The following is a 15,124-nucleotide window of genomic DNA, read 5'->3' as shown; positions in this document are numbered from 1 at the left end:
CACGTCTGCCTTCCAGCACCGGGACTGGGCAGGGAGAGCGCTTGGCCCAGGTGCAGCTCGAGTTAAAGCTCTGAGGTAATGGGCCCGGGATGCTGGCACTGTCACAGCTTCGCAGAAGTTACCACCAGCTGGTTTAATTACGAGGGCGTGCCTAGAAAACAAACTTCGGGGAGGGCTGAACCTGAAGCAGACAGCTCAGCTTGAGGAAAGACGACGCCAGGGCAAGCTGCAGGGGCGGCTCTGGGGACCGGACACCGTCCATGACACGGGCCAGGAGCAAAGCCCGAATCCAAGCCCCAAATCCAGCTTGCTGGAAGCTAGAGGAGGCTCGACCCGGAGTGCAGGACGGGGCACAGCTTTCCCAATGGAAGCAGCACACGTGGCTGCCCCCATCGAGCGTCCCGGCCGGGATCTGGAGGAAGGAGGCTGTGATGCCATTTGTTTGCTTTGCAACGCCGGAGCTGCAGGACAATTGCACCGGGCTTGCCAAAACCCACAGGGCTCGGGCTGGTCAGGTGGTGAGAGCAGAGGTAGGACAACACACTGCCATTGTCTTGGCCGACAGGCAAGGAACAAAAGCCTTTTCTGCCCGGCCCCGAGCTCGAGGAGGAAAAAGGTACGCGAGGAAACAATGGTGTTCTCAGCACACAGAGCACAGCACAAGAAGGGCGTTCTGTTCTCTGCTGGGCATTCCTTCAATCCATCATTTATGAGCTTTGATCAAGCCCTGTGGAGCACTTGCTGCTCAGAAAAAAAAAAGAAAAAAAATTAAAAAAATTAAAAGCCTCCTTTAGAGCGATCAGAAAAACAAAAGCAGTTAAAAAGAGACGGGACGCATCTGCTTTCTTTATCCCCCACTGCTGGACTGCTGGTACTAGAAGACACTTCTCACCAACAACAATGAAATGTTTATCTTCTCCACGAGGGGACAAATAAAGAAAAATAAAAGCAGGCAGTTTAAATCCCACCAAAACACCCTCACCCTCAACATGTTTAGAGTCCCAGGTCTCGAGTCTTAAATTTGCAGCTTACAAATCAAAGCAGCCTTCAGAGTAAGTGGCAGAAAGGGGCCGTGCAGACCTCAAATTGTCACAAAAAGAGCAGATTTCAAGCGTGCCAGCACGCCCAGAGCTGGGTGGCACCCGGGGGCCACTTGCCAAGCACGAACAGTGGCCACATCGCTGTCAGATCCACCCCTCAAAACCACAGCAGCAGGTTTTTAAGCAGGACAGAGACGGGAAGACCTGGAAAGATCTTAAAAATAATAATAAAAAAAATAGACTGAGGCTGCATGTGGAAGTTTCACGGACGTACCCGATCTCTGCAAACACGGGAACATCACCTGGTACACAGACACCTAACGGGAACCGAGGAAGCCTCGGGCCTGAGGCTGAAGCAGCTCCTGGTATTTTAAGCAGTCTATAAAAAGCCTACAGCTGCACGGCCACAAGCGCAGGCAAACGCTCTGTGTGTGCGCTCCGGCATCGATCCGCGGCTGCACGTGGGGCATTGAGCTAGCCAAAGCACCGAGTGAGCTGAAGCGAACGTCGGAAAGGGCAAAGGAAATCTGAGATTTCCACCCAGCCCAGTGTCCCTCGCAGGAGCAGCCAGGTCAACGCGCTGCACTCCCACGGCGGGGAGGCACGGGGGTGCTCTCCTGACCCCTTTTTTCTGGGGTTAGCCCATCACGAGACACCCGAACGCCTCCTGCAGGAATAAAACATTTAACCTTTTCGCGGCAGCATTGCAGGTACCTGTTTTTAAAGGGGAAACCTGGACCTGACCCCAAAGGCTTTGACTCGCCCTGCTCATACAAGTGGTGCTGAACAGCTCCGCCACGTGCTCCTTGCTCCAGGAGGGAGTTATCTACACATTTTGGTAACCATGATCCACCACCAAACATGCCCAGAACAACCCGAGAAGGCATCGGATTCTTTACTCACCGGGTATTTTGCTTTTGCATCCCTCAGAGTAAAAAGATCAGGAAAATAAATCCCCTCCAAGAAAGCCTCTGCCTCGCTGAATTAAATGTCTGGCTCTCCACAGGGAGCGCAGTAATTGTGCTGAGGCCTTGTTCACGCAGAGACAGTCGAATCAACAGGAAGGAAAAATTAAAAATTAAAGACCTGTATTTTAATTAAGCCCTCTGGAAGTCAAGAATAATAACAGATGCATCCACAGCTACAGGGGCTCCAAGCACAAGATGGGAGCTGGGGCAGGAAGACTCCAGCTCCCTACACAGGTGTCCTTTGCCCATGTTAAGCGCTGTGAAGAAACCATTCCTGGAGGCAACCTCGCTCCAGGAACGCTTCTTGTGAGCTCAGTACACATCGATCAGCTGGTGGAGGCAAGCAAGGCACCTGGTCACTGTACGGTTTTACTGCCCCCGAGTCGCTTCGGCAGTCCAGGACAGCAAGCAGCCTCCTACCCCGATGCTTTCAACCTCAACCTCGAGTGGTTTGCTCTCGAGCTGACACTTTACATCCAAGACAGGCCCAAAATAAATCGTGAGCCACTTGAAGGAGAAGTGGAGGGAGACAGCCGCCTACACACACACTTTCCCAGATAAACAGAGCCATTCTGCGCATAGCTCCGGGGCGGCTGTGCGGGCCGGGCCGCAGCGAGAAGCCCTGCACAGCATTTTTCCAAGGCAGCTGCTAAAGCAAGGTATGAACACTTGCAGAGCGCAACCGACCAACTGCACACAGTTTCCTATGCCTGTTTTGCCCGGGCAGAGGGGCACAAGATGTGGTTGTGTTTGTTGCACTCACATGCTAGATGCAGGGCTCGGTACTGGCCCAGGGGAATTAGCCTGGGGAGAAAAGCTGTCCTCAAATGTCACTGATGTGTCACAGCGAGGCCGCTGCGGGTATCAATGGCAGAAAACACAAGAAGAGAGGTTCTTCATTCTCCAAGGCTTATGAGCTAATTCCCTCAAATTATTTCATCTTGGTCCTGCTCTCTGGTAGCCTACAAACCAACCAGGAACAAATTAAACGAGACAGAGGTCGAGCACACCAATTTCCTTCGTGCCAGAAACATAACTTGTGCAACTCACAGAGATGTGTCATGGGCCTGGATCCGCCGCCACCTTCTCCTTCCTTCACATGTCCCACCGAGCTAAACGGCAGGCTTTAGTCAGCTGTTTTGGCTACAGATGCATTCAAGTAAGCTTTAAGAAGCCAGGAAACAATTGCACAGCAAGTATTTTTCATTGTTCTTGTTCTCAAGGATCTTGAAATCCACTTCCCAGCATTAACAGAGAATTAAGCTCTTAAGATCCTAGAGCCTAAGACCCACAGAAGTGCTGCAGCAAGCAGGTCTTGTTCAAACAGGTAAGAGGATGGCAGCTTATTTTATGCAACAGGCTCTACCCAGGACCTCACAAGGACACACACGCATAGCCAGACACTGCCCTTTTACTGCTGAAATACCGTCCCACTCGCTACAAATGGATTGCGAATGTTCCTGCTCCAAACTGAGCTCGCAAAAGGGGCGAGGGTGTCAAAACTTTGCAACTTGCATCGTTTTGAAGAGATCCTGGAATTTTGCAGAGATGCCTTTACTATTTGAGGAGCAGCATGCAATCAATATGACACAATGCTGAAACCACATCTGAGCTTAGATATTCCAATCCAACATTTCAGTGGGAAAATGCAGAGAGAGCTCTTTGCTCTTCCCTCGGCAGGCCAAAACATTGCTGCTTGGCTCTGGGGGCCTCACCCGAGGCAGGACCCTTGCACGCCAAATAACTTTATCACCAAACGTGGACTTGATGTATTTAATTGACACGTCTCACTTCACAGTGCTTCAGTCATCTCAGAAGGAAAGGGCACTGCAAGGGGTTAAAGTGAAGCCTCCACAACTCCAAATACTCTTTCCAGGTAGCCAAGTGAAACTGTGTGCTAGCTGGCAGCTGTGTCCCACCACATCCTGACTACCTGACCAAGACCTGAGGTCCCAGTCACATCAGCAGGACATCAGCCCATTTGTCACCAACTGCTCGCCTCCAGCTACGTGCTCAGAACTGTGCTACTGAGAAACTGAAGCTTTCCTTCCCTTCACGAAGTTGTTCCAACAAGAGCTGAAGCTGCTTTCTTCACACATTCAGTGACCTCAGACAGCATCTTGGTTCTCGCACATTCAGCTCCTTGCACTTCATTTTGATGGTTTCAAATCAATCTACAGGACAACTTGAAGGAAAAAACACCAAGCAGGGATTAGGTCTGTTTCTCAGACAATCGATGGAGCACAAAGGAGTTTGTCTATCTCACCTGTGTGTTCACACCATGTTGCTGCAAAGCCAAGCACAGGCAGGAGATGAGTTAAACGCACCTTTCTCAGCTTGCCTCTTCAAATCCACCACCACAAACAACTGCATGGCATCTTGACACGAACCGAGGAGCCCTCGGTACTGGTGGATTAGGTTTGACTGATGTTTTAAAAGTTTGGAGGGAGTAGGAAAGTGATAGTAGCTTTAAAGACTAAAGTAAGCAAACAGTGAAAAGCTGAGTGAGGGTTAAGGCTCCTTTGACAGACTGTCAGGACGACATTTTCTATACTGTGGATGACACAAACACGTCTGATGTTTGTCGTGCTAATTTAGTGGTAGCTGGAGTGACCCAAAGGCACCACTGCCAAGGAACAAGCAGCAGGATGGAAACAGACCAGGAATAGCCACATCCAGCTGACTGAAGGCCAGTAGTAGCCACGTTTCTACCAAGCCCACTCTGGCCCAGAAAGCCTCGCAGCACTGAAATGCCACGGTCCCACCCCAGCATCTAATGAGAGCGGTCAAAGCAGCACGTCAGGGAGGGGGAGCCTGTACAATACGGGCTGGTCAGGCAATTTCTGGAGCCTGGGCTTCATAACTCAGCTGGCCAGCAACAAAAGGCAGGCACAACCCACTGCGCTCATGTGAGCCAGCCAGGGCAGAGGGCAGCTCCCCACCATATACCTTACAGATCAGAGCATACCCACATCATGAGCAAACGAATCATGGCCAAAAACGAACAGAGACTCTGGGAAGGAATGCAAAAACTGAACGGGTGGGTAGGGGATGATGAGGAGACTTCCAGAGAAGGTCCAGCAGAGCGAGAGGCTCTGCATAAAGCTCTTACAGGCCAGAGAAATAGAAGGGATAAAGAAAACCGATGGCAGCAGGAGCCGTGACTCGAGGCCCATGTCAGAAGAGCTTGCAGCACGGGGCTGCTCTGCATTACTGACCCATCACCACATTCTCTTCATCACCAGAGCTCAGGACCAGGAAGCCTCCAGAGAGGAAAATGGGCTAGGAAAGACAGACGGCACCTTGGCACCCCTATATCAGAGCCTGCTCTCGGCCATGACCAATTTGCCATTTCTGCCTTATTTCCCTCCACACGGATTAACTTCCACAACACCTCCTGGCACAGAGGCGAGCCAAACAGCCTGTTCTGGGGACCAGGCAGGATCATGGCATGGGGCATGGCAAATTGCTTCTCATTCAGCCATCCCTCAATGCATGAGCAACAGTCAGGCCCGGCGAGACCCTACAGGACGTAGGCCTTAAGAGCAGGTGCTCCTCTGACAGACCCACCTTATACCACTCCGAATAAACAGACTGTCTGAAAACTGATTCAGAGGGATTTTATTGAGTTTTATTCTTTTACAAGCTCCCTTTTCCCTCAGTGACCCACACGGGCCCAAGGCAGGTGGCCTGTTCCCAATGCAGACCATACTCCACCTTTGATTTAAGCCAGTTGCATTGAGTGCAAGATGAAAAGGGTTTTTTTTTTCAAAGTTTGCAACATGGCCTGAAATAAACAAGATGAGAGAACCACACAGGCATAATTTACAGCCCAAATGGCTGCTTGCTTTTTTTACAGAGAACTCAAAACGTCCCGTAAGGGTGAAGACAGAGCAGCCAACAGCAGTGAAAAACATGAGCGAACTTTGATGGTACGTTTGGTATCAGCCAGCAGAGCAACCAAATATGCAAAGCATCCTGCTGCTGGGCTTGCTTTCAGGCTGGAAGAACACTTCACAGATCCCAGCGCTGCTCTCATTGCGACACGCCTGCCATCCTGGCCTGCTTCCAGCCCAGGCACGTGCATCCCGCCGCCCTCATACCACGGGGCCAACAGTCTGCACTGATCCCTTCTGTGCCCCATCTTTAATGCTCCTCTGCTGTCTGCAGAGATGAATGGGATGACAGTCAAAGACAGAGGAAAATTCATCACCGAAGTTAGAATCATTTTTTGTGCACGATTCTCATCATGCCCCACGGCACCAGGTCATTTATGCACAGGTGCTTCACACAGGGGACTGCACTTCTGACAACTGATTTGCTCTCTGGCCACAGCTCAAACGATGTTTCCAAGTCAAACAGGTTAAAATAGTTCTAAAAAGGAAGGTTCTTCTTTCTCGGCAGCATTTATTTAGGTTTGAATGGTGCCAGTTTTTACAAGGCAACAGCACACACAGCTGACAAAGCAAGCTCCATCAGCGCTAAATATAATCCACAAAGAACTCCAGATCCTGCCACTAAAGCTGGGGAACTCTATTCAGCATTCAACCCATTACAAACACTGGTTAACATCCTTCAAAACGGAACAAAACAACTCGGGTAAAGCAGCTAAAACATGCTATCCCTGGCAGATTTGCCTGCCTAGCAAGGAGGGGGCAAACTGAGGGGAGCTTTGCAATATTACCAGTGGTCAAGAAAGGGCTGAAACTGCAAAAGCACTCAGTTCCCCTTGGAAGAAAAGGAAAGAAAAGCCTCCTGCTGCCTTTGGTTGAGGCTGTGCTGTGCTCCACCATCCTCACGTTGCTTCCATCAAATATTCTGGGCAGCGCTTGCTTATTTGCACACTGTCTGCAGGAGAGATAAGCCGGAAAACGAATCACAAAAGACCAGGAATGAGGGAGCTGGTGAGATTTTAAAAGCCAAATGCTTGAGGACATCGGCCTAGGCAACGTGGTTAACTGAATGGATGAAGTCGAACTACCACCGCTACCGCCAGGGAAGGAACTTCAGCAGTAACCAGCAGCAGGATTTCAATTTCCAGACCCAGCTGAACGGGACTGGAAGGGATTACAGGGAGAGCAGTGCCTAGCCTGCTGTCAGGCACAACACAAGCTCTGCACCAAAGGCCTTAAAAACTACAGAACCAGCCAGAAACGCACTAATGAGGAAAAAACTAGGACCTCTTGCAGTTTTTAAAGCTGACCTGCACAGGCTACTCGGCAGCGAGGACTGTGATGTACCTTCCCCAGCTCCGAGGCAGGAATGTGCACGACCAGGCTGTCCCTCCAGCCTGGGGGACACCTGGATTGCAGCGGGGCTGCGAACGCCTCAGGCTTTCAGAGCACTTCTGATCCACTCCTAACAACGCGGCTTCCTTTAAGGAAACCGCCAGTCCTCGGGTGATCTCAAAACGTCTCTCAACAACACTCAGAATACATCTTTTTTCTCCCAATCTTTCCTTTCACATCTAAATATACCCTGCACGCTCTACTTTGAGGAGCCGCCGCTGAAATAAATAGCACGTGTTAGAAAATAACTCCCCACGTTGTCTATATGTTTTCTTTGCTATAAAAAAAGAAACAACTACTCACAATTGAGATTTCACTGCATGGCTCACAGAAAAGGGAGGAAACCTGGCAACTCAGACTTTGGTTACCCTCTATTCTGCAAGCTCACAGCACTTTTGGGCTTACCAGGGAAAAAAGGAACCACAATATTTATGAGAGGGGTTCGGAAGATCCACCAGTGCCAACTGTTTTTGGTGGCGGGCACAGCGTAGTGATTTGCTCCGGAGAAACATTTGCATTTGCTTAATATTCTAATCCTCTTCAGCAGCTGTCGGAAGTCGAGCTGGCAAGCAGAGATTCAATATTATTTTGATATTACATTTCTTCAGCACCACGGCTGGTGATATTTCATTCCTGAAAGCAGGAAGAGACCAGCAAGGCAAAGCAAATGCCTGGGCTTGTTAGTTCAATTTGTCAAAGTATTTATTGAAATATCGGAGTGACTTGTGTAACCGAGCAGAACGGCGAGCTGTGATGGACATCGCTTGGGACTTGTTCCCGAGCTCTGTAAGATTTCTTAATGCTGCATACAAGCAATAAAAACAAGCGGTTCACAACAACCGTAACCCATTCAGCACCCACAACCTTTCATCAGCGCTAGGAGCTCCCGCCGAAGCCAGACATATCAGGTTAAAGTGGAGATGTTCTGCAGGAATGAGTGCAGATGGAGGCAAATGAGGCATGAACACGCAGAGGGATGCGAGGGAGCATTAAGGCTCGCCGCTGGGAGAGGTTACCTAGGAGCACACCCAGCACGAAGACAGATTATCCACCTGTGAGCAGGACACAGCACCGGACCGCTCACGGAGCACCAAGCCCACAGCCAGCCCAGGCTCAGCTCCCTGAAAACGCTCCCTTCTCAGTCCTAATCAGCTAATGCTCCGTGACGGCGATGCTCAGAGCAGAGAGGTATCAGCATCGCTTTGTGACCACTTCTCCTGTTTACAGATGAGTCAAGGAACATCCTGAAAGCAGATACACACACTCAAGCTGTCCGAAACCACTTCTGTCACATCAGGGCCATCGGTGGGATGAGATAGGAGCAAGCTGTTGTGTACGACATATTTTGACCATCAGGACGGGATGTTTCCTTCCTTTCCTACTTCCTTGACTCAAAGGATCGCACCCAAGCTCTGATTTTTACCATATGACCACAGCCATTACCACATGCATCAAGCTTTTTTTTAGCCTAGTGCTACCTCCTCACGTCTTACAAGTAGCAGAACAACGCCTCCCATCTTAAGATTTTAGAACCAGCCTGCAAGAAGTCTCCCAGGGCTGTGGTTTGGCACGACAGCCAGCACCAAGGTAGTCAAACCCACACCTCTGAAGACGCCACATTTCCCTACAGAGAACAATAAAAGGGTTTGGGGGGCTCTGGCATGCGACCCTGGGCTGCCAGACAGCCAGTGTGGATTTGCTACCACTCTCTAGGTGTTTATTTTGAGCCTTCAGTGCCCCTGCTGTGAAGCAAAGGTCAGCTCATCAGCTCACAGCAAGCACCTCGAAACCGGCTGAAGGGAAATGAGAACTGAGGGGAGTGTGTGCTACGCTGAGATTTTACTAAGATTTTACTAAGAGACCTTGGTACGTTGCATACGTGAGAATTCTGACCCTGTGTATATGTTCACAAACGGACAAATTACCGAGTCATTTCTCTGCTTTCACACTTAAATCAGCAAGAACACTGCATGTTGAGACACGGTCCCCAGGGACCGAAGCTCGGCAGGGTCTGTATTTGCTGGTGTGCCACCTCAAACACAGATCAGCTTCTACTCACAGCAAGGCTGCTGGAGAGCGTGAATTCACTCACAGGAGGGAAGCCCAAAGTTCCTCATACAATAGGTTGGAAAATCTGGCGATAATATGGGAAGCAGGACAGCCCAGGAGACTGGCAGCAGGAGCAGCAGCAGTTTGCTAGCAGAGGACAGAAAACAGAGAAAGAAAAGCTAGAGATGGAGCCTGTGTTCACTGCTGTGCTGCTCAGGAGGCCAGATCGGGGTGAGATGAGATGAACTGCTGAAGTTTCCTGAGCTTGGCGAACTGTGCACACTAAGCTACACCAAACTCTGCCTTTAAACTGGAACAAGCCTTCCGTGTTGTCCTGACATCAATAAATCTATTTCATCTTACCTCTGAACAGATGTTGGCTCTTTGTATCGCTGTGATTCGCTCCCCCCCACACAAATCCTGGCAGCACGGGGGCACAGGAACTGCAACGGAGTCCGATATGCCTGCAGCTTTCAGACACCAGGCTTTGTAATGCCCCATAAGGAGCACAGGATCACAAATGCATCTCGTTTGATGGATCCAGGGAGGATGGAGAGATGCAAAGTTTCTCCATGTGGTAGGGAAGGTTGAGGAGAATTACCCAAACACGCCTTTGAACAACGTGCTGGAGAGCTGCAGCACGTAAGACTGGATATTCCTGATGCTTCCAACATCAATAAAACTTTTATCTGCTGCTTCCTTTGTTGAACCCCAGCTTTTACATACAACGCAGCGAGAGCTAAGCAAAACCTCAGCTACGTACCCTGTTCTCGGGGCTACAGCCATCGCATCTCCTCGGGATTTACCTTGCTCTGGGTAATTCCTCTCTGCACTCAGCCTAAAAGTCACGAGCGGTCAAAGCATTCCCAAAGCTTCAGAGAAATCAAAGCCAAGCGTTTTCAACAAAATCCTCTTTTTGCTGCCACGTTCTGATCGCTCGGCTACTGGAACTGCAAACCTGTTCAGAGAGATGCCTTCACAATGAAGTGTCATTCAGAAATGTGTTTGCAGCTGTGCATATTTCCCCTCAGTCAGACAATCGGGAATTATACCTCAGCGCGTCCTTGTAGGAAAGAGGTGGGCTGTCAGGGGGATGGGGAGAGGGGGGAGAAAAAGAAAGGAATTTCTATCAAACAAAAGAGCTCCAAGAAACCGATACAACTTCGCTGGGAGCTATTCCCAGCCCACTCAACATTTTTGATTGTATGCAGGCATACCAGAGCTCCAACAAGGGGCATTTTTCCCAGCTCAAATGTGAACCATCAGCAAATCCGGCCCCCACCAGAGAAAGAAACACGACAACCTAGTGGAAGCAAAGAAAAGGGGGGTGAAAGCATCCCACGGTTGGACTAATTCAAGAGTTTCTTCCGAGAGCCAGCCATAGAGGCAGCCTCACACAGGACTCCAGCCTGGTTGCTCACCTTACGGACAGGGCAGAGCCATTTCCACCCCACTTAGAGGCACACAAGATAACAGGGTATTTTTCCCTGCCTCCTGAGAAGCCCTGCAAAGAGCTGTGTGCCTTCATGAGCATCCTCCAGAGGGTTTCGCAGTGCCCCATGCTCCGGGAAAGCATGCCCGGACTGCTGGGAAGCCAACCACTCCCCAGTGCTGCAAAGCAAGGCATCCAAACCCACACAAAGCAGAAGCAGGGCACCAAGAAGAGCTGGGCACTTGCTGCAGACGTGGCTTCATCTGTGCTAGAGCGAGGGACCAGGGAGCTGGCCTTGAGCCGCAGGTGGAGCTGGAACAAACAGAGCTGCCCTGCGCTGCCAGGCTGCCCGCACGTTTAGGGTACGATCCTGGAACAAGGAAACACTTGAATCAACACCGCTGACTTATCACGGACTTGTTTTTTTTTTTTACGGACAACCAGCAGGACTTGCCATTTACACGTCAGAAAAACACGAGCGTGCTGATCGAAAGCCAGGCTGAGGAAATTCATCTCTGAAATCCCCTCTCCCCGGAGACGGCTCCACGTGCTCGCTTGAGCTAAACGCTCGCCAGGCTTCTCACCCTCAAGCACATCCCCCTGGGCCAAGGGTAAAAACCACCAGAATGTTGTCCCAGGGAGCAGATTTATGCTCGGGAAGAAAAAAATCCTCTGCTTTGCTTTGGTATCTGCGAGCAACTGCAGATCTCGGTCTCACTGGGACCACGCACAAGCAGGAGGAGCTCATCCAAGCACCTGGAGATGCTCAAAGCCTATCCGTGAAGCAAGGACAAAGCCCGCTTGGTTGCTCCACTCCTTTAAGCAAAAGAAAGCAGGATCCTGGCAGAAAGAAGATCCAGCTCCTGCCAGCCTGAAAGAGAAATTGGAGCACCTGAAATTGTGGTAGGCTCTCAGGTGCGGCACAGGGAAGAGGTGGAAGAGCAAAGAACAGAGTTCAGCCCCCAGCAAGCCACCAGCGACATGAAATATGTATGATCCACTTCTTGCAGTTCTCAGCTTTCCTTGCAAATCCTTCATTTTAAGGCACCGGGTGCAACTTGAGAGGGAAAGCAGCAGATCAGCTTTCTGGCAGGCAGAAAGCACGCGGAGATATTTTCAGGGAAGGGGACGTTTTGGAACAATCCCGTTGGCAGTGAAAGCTGCCCAGCTGGGAGGAAAAGACCAGGGAGGAGGGCTGCAGGGCAGCCCCAAGAAAGCCACAGCAGACCCTTTAAATTGTACACCAGAAGGGTGGAAAGAGCTTTGGGAGAATGGGATAGATGCAGAAGGCGGTGGCAAATGATGCTCCAACACCAGCTTTCTTTGAAGAAGGAAGCTCTTCCTGCTGTAGTTCATCTATTTAGGCTGAACATTGGTTCACACACCGGGAAAGGACCACATACAGGACGGGCAGCTCCTGGGACAACAAAAAACCCTACAAAACCTCAGCAGTAACAGGGAGCATGGCTTCCCCCAGCAGATGCAGTTGAGCGGGGCCGCTCCAGCCTTTAGACGCAGCCACGGCAGATGACCTAGTAAGGGCTTCTTCAGCCACATTTTCTATTCCCATCACTTCTCCCCACCCCGAGAGGTCACGCAGATGAAAACATCAACTTAACTAATGCCAGATGGGAGAGAAGTTAAGCCATATGAATCTCGGCTCATTATAAAATTACCCTCGTTCCTCGCAGAAACGTGGAAACGCTCACACTCACCGGCTGGCTATTTTGGACATAAACAGCAAACATTTCTGGGCTGTTTATATCGTAAAGAAATTAAGTGCACATGGGTTTGACCATCTATCCCAACACCACATGGCACACTCAGGAAAAAAACAAGCCTGATTTTGAAGTTCTGCCAGGACACCAACCTCCCGCAGGAGCCCAAAAATCAGGCTTATCAACTCGGTTATGCATTTACTGGGTAAAAACTTAAGTGCAATTAATCTTGTCTTATTATTATTTTCTGCAGAACTCAATAGCTGTAATTTAATCTCCCTTCAGTGAGCCCCAACATGTCAGCAAGGCAAGCAGGATTGAAATGTTCAAGTCCATTTTACTCCTGAATTAGATCAGTGAGGCTGAGGAGAGCTTCAGCACTGAACAAAGCGCTCACAGGGCAGGACACCCAGCCCTACGAGCATCTGGGAGAGGGCTCTGCAGGGACAGAGCTGCTGGGGCTTTGCTGGGACAAGCAGAAGCTGCTTTATTTCTGCCACTCACCACGCAGATGGAATAGGGAAAGGGGAGGGAGCCCCACTGCTGGGTCCCCATGGCCTGGAAACAAACCCCAGAATGGCTCTGCTGGGAACCCCAAGGTCCCCGTCCCCGTTATGAACCACCAAGCTGAGCCGGTGGAGGCTGCAGTGCAATCAGGACACACGTGACGAGGTGGGAAAGGCTCTGCACGCGGATCTGGTGAGCTGGGAAGCCTGTCAGGAGACTCGAGCCCATGCCACGGGCACCCTTTTTCAGAGCAGCCCCTCCAGGGACGCTCAGATCGAGCTCTGGCACAGCCCGCAGCTGGAGCGTGCTCTCCCTGAAGAAACTCAAGACTAACTGACCTCAAACGATCCTGCTATATTTGTAAAAACGTGTGCGAGGAGACGTCCTCCAACAGCCCTACGACTTTGATGGGCTTAGGAAAGACAGAGAGCATCTCGACGAGGCTCCTGCCACAACAGGGTTCAGGACCGTGCCGCCAGCAAGGCAGGAGAAAGGAACCAGCCTCTCCAGCGTGGAAAACACAGCTCTGCTTTTAAAAAGAAGGACATAAACCCACAATCCTATACCCAAATGCATCCAGAAAGATCACATCCCTTCCAGCTGGTCCAGCAGGACCGCACGAGCTATTCACACGCTGACATTTGGAGCTGGGACAGACCTCCCCGCAGGCTCACTCCGTTGGTTTCAGGACGCGCTGCGAAAACGCTCAATGGGCAGCAAGCTCTCTGCAGCAGAAACACGGCCGAGCTCCTCCTCAGCTGACCCTCGGACGCTGCCAGGCCAGCTACAAAACCTGGTGGTGCTCTGGCTGGAACAGCCGCGTGCTGCAGGGAGGGGAAAACTGGCTGGAAACAGCCTCAGAGATCCCAGCCACGAAACCACAGCTACTGGGACCACACTGCTGCACGCAGGGGCAGCCCCGTGCACCTAGCTGGGTGTTCCTGCTTCTCACCCACGCCACCTGCTAGGCTGTTTTTGTGGTGTTGGTTGGTTTTTGTGTGTGTTTTTTTGTTGTTTTTGCTGCGCTGGGATGCAGCAGATGGGCCGAGCGCCGCGTGTTTTTCTTTCCAGCAGCAGCCGTGTGCCCGCGCACGCTCCTCTCGTGGCACCGCCTGGCAAGCAGCTGCACGGCGAGGGAATTGCCCTGGCACACGATCCCACGAGAGCTGCTCTGCGGCGAGGCACTGCCAAGCCACCACCTCACCGCCTTAACGAGCACCCAGCGGGGCTGACGTGCTCCCAAAGGCACGGGCACCGCCAGCTCCGTGCCACCGACGTGCTCCAACCCTCGCAGCCGTTCCCTCTGACTTGGAGGGGACAAGCTGCATGTCACCAGCCTGTCACGACAACACAGAATCAGGGTGTGCAGTTTGGGATTGCTCACGGATGGGATGGAGCAGCCCTGAGCCTCTGCTGGGGCTCAGGAGCTGGGGTGCGCCCGGTGCCAGCGTGCTCCCCGGGCTGTGCGCTCAGCAGAAAGGGGATACGGGCTGCTATCGGCTAAATATAGATAAGGCTTCCTAAGAATCTCTTGACAGGGCTTATTCTCCGCTCTATATCTAGATCTGGCCGCCTGCCTGCTGGGAAATACACATCAGACGGCGTGTGTGCGAGCTGTGGCCATGAACTTCCCTGTGCAGCACCCCTAAAGCACAGGCCAGGATCACAGAACGAGCTCCGGGGTTTTCCCCTATCTCCTCTTGCAGCCCTCAGAGAGTTTCCCTGCAGAGGCAAAGATCCTTTTAGCAATCTCTCTCCTGCACGAGAGATTTCCAGGCAGGGGCACCTCCGAGCCCTCGCGCTGCAGCAGTTTTGTCGAGAAATAAAAAGAGGAGGGAAAGACTTCTGAAGTGTCAAGCCTAACAGAGCAAAGGGATCCGATGGAAAGAGACAGGATCTTTCTCCGGAGGAATTTCAACAGCAGAAGAAATCATCTTGCTGAGCAGTGAGCACATGCCTGCCCTCACCCTGTGCACAGGCACACACTTGATCCCCCTCCTGCACAGCCTCGCACCTTCAAGCCCTCACCTCTCGGCAGCAACACGAGCTTAAAAACTGCGTCCTGGCTCACCAGGGCTGCTCCTTTTTGGGACAGAAGCAGCTGCCCAGAAGGACCTGCAGG

General features: G+C 51.4%; 1 protein-coding gene across 6 annotated transcripts in view; it reads right to left on the bottom strand.

Annotated features, from left to right (window-relative positions):
• PACS2 (phosphofurin acidic cluster sorting protein 2) overlaps positions 1 to 15,124 on the bottom strand; it is a 66,669-nt gene that overhangs the window by 46,990 nt on the left and 4,555 nt on the right. The window lies entirely within an intron of this gene.

This window comes from Anas acuta, chromosome 8 (genome assembly GCF_963932015.1).
Source record: "Anas acuta chromosome 8, bAnaAcu1.1, whole genome shotgun sequence".
Classification (NCBI taxonomy): domain Eukaryota; kingdom Metazoa; phylum Chordata; class Aves; order Anseriformes; family Anatidae; genus Anas; species Anas acuta.
This window is presented reverse-complemented; position numbering and strand designations above follow the sequence as displayed.